Here is an 8562-nt window from a genome sequence, read left to right on the forward strand (position 1 = left end):
TTAGAGTAACTAACCTAGATCCTCCCAGTTACGGTAACTGGGAGGTTTAACTAACTGTAGTTAGATACTAACTGTAGTTAGTCTAACCTAATTGAGGGCTAACTAAACTAACCTAACCTCAAGTACTACTAACCTAACCTACGTAGCTAATCTAAGTGGCGGGCCGGGGGAGCGCGGGGCAGGGCGGGTTGGGGTTGGGCGGGGTGCGCGAGGCGGCGGCGCTGCGTGCGCCGCCGCGGGGCGGGGGGGAGCGGGGTCGCCGCGGCAGGGCGGCGGGTGGGGAGCGGGGGCGGCGGGCGGGGGGCGCCGCCGCCGCGCGGGGAGCGGCGAGCGGGGAGGGCGGCGGGCGGGGGGCGCCGCCGCGGGCGAGGGCGGCGGGCGGGTAGGGTAGGGGGGCGGGGAGCAGGGGCTGCGCCGCCGCGGGGCGGCGCGGGGCGGGGGCAACGCATTGCGCCGCCGCGGGGCGGAGCGGGCGGGCGCCGCCGCTGGCGGCGCCGCTGCTGGCGAGCGGAGCAGGCGGGCGCCGCCGCTGGCGGCTCTGCTGCTGGCGGGCGGGCGTCGGCGGCCCGAGCGGGGTGGGCGGGGGCGGCGGCGGCGTCTCTGCGGAGCGCCGCCGCGAGAACGAGGGGGTGGGTGGGTGGGGTGGGGTGGGTGGGAGGGGGGGGTTGAGCGGGGTAAGGGAGAGAGAAGGGGTGGGGGAACGAGAGGAAGAGGGGGGTGAGGGGGATGGGGGAACGAGAGGAAGAGGGGGGTGAGGGGGGTAAGGGGGAACGAGAGGAGGAGGGGGGTGAGGGGGGTAAGGGGGAACGAGAGGAAGAGGGGGGTGAGGGGGATGGGGGAACGAGAGGAGGAGGGGGGTGAGGGGGGTAAGGGGGAACGAGAGGGGGAGGGGGGTGAGGGGGATGGGGGAATGAGAGGAGGAGGGGGGTGAGGGGGATGGGGGAACGAGAGGGGGAGGGGGGTTGAGGGGGATGGGGGGACGAGGGGGGTAAGGGGGAGAGAGAGAGAATGGGTGGGGGCGGGAATGAGGGGGAGAGTGAGAGAGAGAGGGGGTGAGGGGGAGGTGAGGGGGGAGGGGGGAGGTGGTGGTGGAGAGGGGGAGGCGGAGAGGGGGAGGGGGAAGATGAAGGGGGAGGGGGAGAGGGGAGGTGGTGGAGAGGGGGAGGTGGTGGGGGAGAGGGGAGGTGGTAGTGGAGGGGGAGTGGGAGAGGGGGAGGGGGGAGGTGGTGGGGGAGAGGGGGAGGAGGTGGTGGTGGGGGAGAGGGGAGGTGGTAGTGGAGGGGGAGTCGGAGAGGGGGAGGGGGGAGGTGGTGGGGGAGAGGGGGAGGGGGAGATGGTGGGGGAGAGGGGGAGGCGGAGAGGGGGAGGGGGAAGATGAAGGGGGAGGGGGAGAGGGGAGGTGGTGGAGAGGGGGAGGTGGTGGTGGGGGAGAGGGGAGGTGGTAGTGGAGGGGGAGTGGGAGAGGGGGAGGGGGGAGGTGGTGGGGGAGAGGGGGAGGGGGAGATGGTGGGGGAGAGGGGGAGGGGGAGATGGTGGGGGAGAGGGGGAAGATGAAGGGGGAGGGGGAGAGGGGAGGTGGTGGAGAGGGGGAGGTGGTGGTGGGGGAAAGGGGAGGGGTAAAAGAGCAACAACAAAAAAAACTGAAAGACGGAAATTGAAAAGCAAGGCGAAGTGGTTACCTGACGCTTTCCAAGTCTTTCTCGATGGAACCGGATTGTCGCGGAACAATGGACGGTGGGTGGAAGGCTAGGTCATTGCTACGAGAAGGGCTCGATGTTACTTACATGGCAAGGATAGGAGTAAGGGGGCGGTCGATGGAGAGGGAGGAGTGTCTTGCGTGGGGCTCGGAAGGAGAAAGAGAATGGAGGCAAAAAATGTGAGATGAAGAATGAGGGGGGGGTGGAGTAGGTTTTTATAGGTTTGGATTTTAGGTTTAGGGTTTAGGTTTAGGGTTTAACCCTAAACTCTTCCCGAGCCATAACTCTTTATGGAGAGCTCGGTTTGCCTTTCTGTAAAAAGGTAAAATGATCGTAATTGAAAGCTCTACGCAACCGTGTCCACTACCTAGCCTAATTGTACATCATGTGGCTTTTATACCTACCTACGCATGTTTACTCGTCGCTACTTGAGACGCTAGTCTCCCCGGCAGCGGCGCCAAATGTAGGCTCTATCCTACCGCTTTCGTAGGAAGAGCTGGGTATTCTATGTTGCAGGGTTCCGAGGCTTTTTGTCACCTACAGATATATTGGAATTGTCGTTGTAGTATATATGTAGCTTAGGACCTCGAGTCGTGTTCCGGTGAGAGACGTAGGCTTAAGTGTGGTGAGTAAACATAATGCAAGCATGTGTAAAAGGCACGTAAACCATTGTTGTTGGGGTAATGAAGGCTTCCGCCTCCATTGGGGGTTGTAGGGTTTAGGAGGAGTTTAAGGGTTCAGAAGGAGGTTCCAGGGTTTAGAAAGAGTTCAGGGTTAGAAAGAGTTCCAGGGTTCAGAAGGAGGTTCCAAGGTATAGAAGGAGTTCAGGGTTAGGAGGAGGATCCAAGGTTCAGAGTAAAGTACATGGTGGAGAACTCGTCTCCCTCGTAGATCATTGAGTTAAGGGTTTAGGAAAGCATAGGAGTGGGAGAGGAAGAAGGTGTAAGAGCATGGGTGAAGTAAGAGAGAGAGGAGGAAGGAGGAAGAGGGAAGAGGAGGAGGGAGAGGGAGGAGGAGGAGGAGGAGGAGGAGGGAGGAGGAGGAGGGAGGAGGGAGGAGGAGAGGGAGAAGATGGGTTGCAGGGTTGGAGGAGAGGGGAGAAGGGTTGCAAGGTTAGGACATGCTTTTGGACGTGCAGTGCAAGGAAGCATGGACACTTGAGACAAATGCTTGGAATACCAATGTAGACTCAACACAATGCCCCAAGAGTGTGGGCTTCATTCCATTATGGGGTATTTATACAAGTTGGAGAGCTTCCCTCTCTGCATGTAACACAAAGTCGTATCACAAAGTTGTAACACAAAGTTGTGTCACAAAGTCGTAACACATTCTCTCTCTTCATGTAGAAGATGTAACACAAAGTTGTTACACAAAGTTGTTACACAAAGTTGTTACACAAAGTCGTAACATAAACTTGTAACACAAACTTGCAACACAAAGTTGTTACACAAAGTCGTAACATAAAGTTGTGTCTAGAAGTTGTAACACAAAGTTGTAACACCTTCTCTTTCTTCATAAGTTCATGTTGGCGCAGAGTCAACAGAGAGTCAGGAACGTTCTAAATTGGGACGGACCCTCCTCCCACCTATTGATGGATCGTCCAGTTCATGTTACGACGGTGAGCCGGATATAGCAATAGATCCCGAGGCAAAAAACAATATTAAGAATAATTCATGAAATTAGCCTATTGGATGTATGCCTTCCATTTACGTCCCTCTTTTCCCTTCCCCTATCACACATTGCCATCAAATATTTTGCACCTTCCTTTCTTTAATGAATAATTCACTAAACCCATCTTATACATAACCTCATGAACTCATTATAAAATACGTTTATCCAACACCTCTATTCAACAATAAAGAGTAATACACCTTAGAAAAATTCAGGTTTGATTGGTTTAGGAATCACAAAAGCACACCCTCGAAGACAAGTTTCAACCACCAAAATATACGCTGATTTTGTAACATTCTTAGCTCTCAAAACCTTTACATATGAAGACCAGTAAGCACACCCTCAAAGACAAGTTTCAACCACCAAAATATACCAACACCCCATCTTAATCCAATGAGCTGATTTTGTACTATATGGATCATTTCTAACATTCTTAGCTCTCAAAACCTTTACATATGAAGAAAATTTTAATTTTGTACTATGTGGACCACAATTTCCAACATTCTTAGCTCTAAAAACCTTTACATATGGAGAAAATTTTCTGAATACATTGACTTCAAATTTTCATCCTGAGAGCAAGACACAATGGGAAAATCACAATGTGAAGGAACACAATCTTTCTTATCATAAATAAAGGCATACACCTTTGCAAATTAAAAAAAAAAGAACTCAAAATGAAGCATGACTTGTCACAATAATGAAAACAAATATATAAGAGCGTAATGGACGAAACGTTTTTCAAAGCATCAACGTATGCTCAGGATAGTCTTACTTGCTTTTTCTAATATAAAACCCATAATACAAAACCAAAATTTAAATAAAAACAAGAAGACCTCATCAATGATGTTCTAATATGAAGAACACAATTAAGAGATGTTCAAAAGCCCATAAGAGTAAGTAAGACAAAGCCAATGAGCAGCCATGACTCCCTTCCATCCATTCATAACACTATGCCTCTTGTGCTTCTTATTGCACTAGATAGTCTTCTACTTCAATTCCGTATATGACTCCTCTAAACTAGAAAACCCCAATAAAGCAAGACATTTCCCTGATATCTTTCAATGTGCATCACAATGATGAATTGGACCTTGAGATTAACCATCTAGTAGCCGATTCCCTCTGAAGTTTCCCTCAGGATAACTGGAGCTCATTGCGCAGTTTTATCGAGTAAAGCGAATGATTAGAGGCATCGGGGGGTGTAACACCCTTGACCTATTCTCAAACCCTAAATAGGTAAGTGGCCGAGGTTGCTCCGTTGAACCCCAGTGCAGAATGGGAGCTCCAAGTGGGCCATTTTTGGTAAGCAGAACTGGTGATGCGAGATGAACCGAAAGCCGGGTTACGGTGCCGAACTGCGCGCTAACCTAGATCCCACAAAGGGTGTTGATTGATTAAGACAGCAGGACGGTGGTCATGGAACTCGAAATCCGCTAAGGAGTGTGTAACAACTCACTTGCCGAATCAACTAGCCCCGAAAATGGATGGCACTGAAGTGTGTGACCTATACCCCGGCCATCGGGGCAAGTGCGAGGCCTCGATGAGCCCGAGTGAAACGGCCCCCAGTGAACATCTTGGTGGTAGTAGCAGATATTCAAATGAGAACTTTGAAGACCGAAGTGGAGAAAGGTTCCATGTGAACAGCAATTGGACATGGGTTAGTCGATCCTAAGAGATGGGGTAGTCCTATGTCAAGGGCGCACTGCGCCGTGCTTCGAAAGGGAATCGGGTCAATATTCCCGAACCAAGACGTGGTGGTGGACAGTAACGTGACCGAATCTGGAGATGCCGACGGGGTCCCGGGAAGAGTTCTCTTTTCTTTTTAACAGCCCGCCCACCCTAAAATCGGATCACCCGGAGATAGGGTCCAGCGGGTGGTAAAGCACCGCACGTCTCGCGGTGTCCGGTGCGCCCTCGGCGACCCGTGAAAATCTGGAGGAGCGATTGCCGATCACATGCGGTCGTACTCATAACTGCATCAGGTCTCCAAGGTCAACAGCCTCTGGTCGATAGAACAATGTAGGTAAGGGAAGTCGGCAAAACGGAACCGTAACTTTGGGAAAAGGATTAGCTCTGAGGGCTGGGTCTAGGGGTCTGCGAATGGACCCCGGAGGCTGTTGGGGGTCTGCCAGAGCTGCATCAACGGCAAGGGTGGACCTCCGTGTGTCGACCGGGTGATGAGCGCAGAACATCATCTCTTGCGGGGCGGCCCTCCCTAGGTAGTAAACAGCCATCTCAGAATTGGTATGGACAAGGGGAATCCGACTGTTTAATTAAAACAAAGCATTGCGATGGTCCTTGCAGATGTTGACGTAATGTGATTTCTGCCCAGTGCTCTAAATGTCAAAGTGAAGAAATTCAACCAAGCGCGGGTAAACGGCGGGAGTAACTATGTCTCTCTTAACGTAGCCAAATGCCTCGTCATCTAATTAGTGACGCGCATGAATGGATTAACGAGATTCCCACTATCCCTATCTATTATCTAGCGAAACCACAGCCAAGGGAATGGGCTTGGAAGAATCAGTGGGGAAAGAAAACCTTGTTGACTCTAGTCCGACTTTGTGAAATGACTTGAAAGGTGTAGAATAAGTGGGAGCTTCTGGCGCAAGTGAAATACCACTACTTTTAATGTTATTTTACTTACTCCGTGAGGGAGGCGGGGCTCGGCCCGTGCTTCTGGTCTTTAGGTGTGTCCGCGCGTCGATCGAGGCGGAAGACATTGTCAGGTGGGGAGTTTCGCTGGGGCGGCACATCTGTCAAAAGATAATGCAAGTGTCCTAAGATGAGCTCAATGAGAATAGAAATCTCGTGTGGAAGAAAAGGGTAAAAGCTCATTTGATTTTGATTTTTAGTACGAATACAAACTGTAAAAGCTCCTTCGATGTCGGCTCGTCCTATCATTGCGAAGCAGAATTCGCCAAGTGTTGGATTGTTCACCCACAAATAGGGAACGTGAGCTGGGTTTAGACCGTCGTACGACAGGTTAGTTTTACCCTACTGATGAGCGGTGCTGCAATAGTAATCCAACTTAGTACGAGAGGAACCATTGATTCACATAATTGGTCATTGCGCTTGGTTTAGGGTTTAGGGTTTTAGGATTTAAGGGTTTTGGGGTTTTGGGGTTTTGGGCTTTTGGGTTTTAGGGTTTAGGGTTTAGGGTTTTAGGGTTTAGGGTTTAGGGTTTTAGGGTTTAGGGTTTAGGATTTAGGGTTTTAGGGTTTTAGGGTTTTAGGATTTAGGGTTTAGGGTTTTAGGGTTTTAGGGTTTAGGGTTTAGGGTTTAGGGTTTTAGGGTTTAGGGTTTAGGGTTTAGGGTTTAGTGTTTAGGATGTGGAGAGGGATGATATTTGTTAAAAAGGATGTGAATAAGCCTGGTTTGAGAATACAATTATAGAAACCACCCTTGATTTTGAGTATTTCAAGCACTTTCTTTAAGGATGTGCCCTCATCTCCCTACATGCCATGAAAAGCGATTGAAGTAGAAGCAGGAAAAGCTCCCCAACCAAATTCTGCTTGATAGATAGAAAATCCTTGTATGGTGGAGAGAAATGCTAGACTTCAAGACCAAAGTCTTCTCATTATAGAAGACATGAGCTTTGTTAAGCTAAGGTAGGGCAGCCCACCTATCCAAATATGCAATGAGAATTTAAACTTTCGGAAGGAGTATCCTAGGATTTGAAATGTCAATTTTGTACAATGGATTACAGAGTTCGAAAGACTATATGTGCATCTTCCAAACTCTCCTGCATCTATTCGAGACATTTAGAGAAACCATGACAAAAAAAAAAAAAGCTGCTTTTACTGCTCTTATGTGCCTCTCTCACCCTTTCTTCTCATCCCATGTGATATGAAGAAGAGAAGAAGAAAAACGTGTTTGAGAATCTGAAATGCATGCAATGCCTTGACTTCAAGTTTTGCGCATGGGGCATTTGAGCAGCTGACATGGGTGTCCAGCGTCCAGGCATTAGATTCAAGTGATATTCACAAAGCTTTCTTCTGCCTTTGCTACACATTTTAGACATGTGAAGTTTATTTGCATGTAATCTTCCACTCACTTACGACATGACATATTGCTCATGCGAGGCAGAATGAATACAATACTTTACCCTAGCAGTGAGGCGTTATATCAAAGATAGAGGATGAGTCACCAAGGTTGGAGCTATCAATCACAAGCTAGAATCCACACGATACTAAATGTAGGAATTGCATGTACCAGCCTGGAGGCAGACCGATGATTCGGCCAACCAGTCTGGGAGAGAACGAGAAACGTAGAATCTCCACCCATGCAGTAGTTGGTGTCCACCAAAACTCCATGCAGTCTCCACATGGCCGTGACTAGACCTAACCCATGCTTAGGTTTGCTTCAGTCCAACAATGCTTATGTTGCCATTGCACTATTGAGTACAAGCTTGAGCCAAATTCCTAGTGAGGTCTAGTGCCATGAAGTACAGGAGTGCATACAAGTGAAGCGCAACTGTCCAAGAAGGTTGATTAACATACACTTCTTGAATCCAAGATAGTTCATAAGCTACTTCCAAGCTACCTATACAAAAAGGAAGATGGGTCAAACTAGAGATTTGGAAAAGGTTCAAGGGCTCATTATCCACGTTTAATGAACAATGTAGAAAGATTAAGAATCAAGATACTATCAGCAATATATGAGAACTAGGAATCTGAGAGAAAAACAAAATGATAAATGTTAAACTTAGTCCTCAAATTAATGAGTACACTAGGTAGAAAGGCTGGTGCTTGGACACAACTTTTTACAAAAAGTACGATTTAAGACAATGCGTGTGTTAAGACAACAATGTAGATACTAAAACAACTTAACTTAGGAACCTTTCACGTAGTTTTTGTTCGATTTAAGAGTGCCCAGAATTGCAATTCAAGTTAAGAGTGCGCAATAGAGCGAAGGTTAGACCGTCCTTTTAAATAGCAATGCGAGACCAACGTGAGGATAATAGTTTTGCAGACCCTGTGACAAGAACAAAAGAAAGAAGAGCACTCTTACCTTATTCAACCAAGTTACAAGTGGAGCAGCAACTCGCAGTCCCCGTCAGCCCACCAATAATAACGCCTTCACGTCATCATGGCCAAAAATATCTAAATGATGCCTTCACGTTTCCCTGATATCTTTCAATGTGCATCACAATGATAAATTGACAATCGAAGAATTGGACCTTGAGATTAACCATCTA

The 8562-nt window shown here is 48.9% G+C and overlaps 2 pseudogenes; both read left to right on the top strand.

Moving 5' to 3' along the window:
• Window positions 1-5373: 5373 nt before the first annotated feature.
• On the top strand, window positions 5374-6500 carry LOC147903143 (25S ribosomal RNA; annotated as a pseudogene).
• Window positions 6501-8383: 1883 nt separating this feature from the next.
• LOC147903144 (25S ribosomal RNA) overlaps window positions 8384-8562 on the top strand; it is a 1107-nt pseudogene continuing 928 nt past the window's right edge.

This window comes from Dipteris shenzhenensis, chromosome 4, assembly GCF_047967505.1.
Source record: "Dipteris shenzhenensis isolate YYH24624 ecotype China chromosome 4, Dip_SZ_1.0, whole genome shotgun sequence".
Classification (NCBI taxonomy): domain Eukaryota; kingdom Viridiplantae; phylum Streptophyta; class Polypodiopsida; order Gleicheniales; family Dipteridaceae; genus Dipteris; species Dipteris shenzhenensis.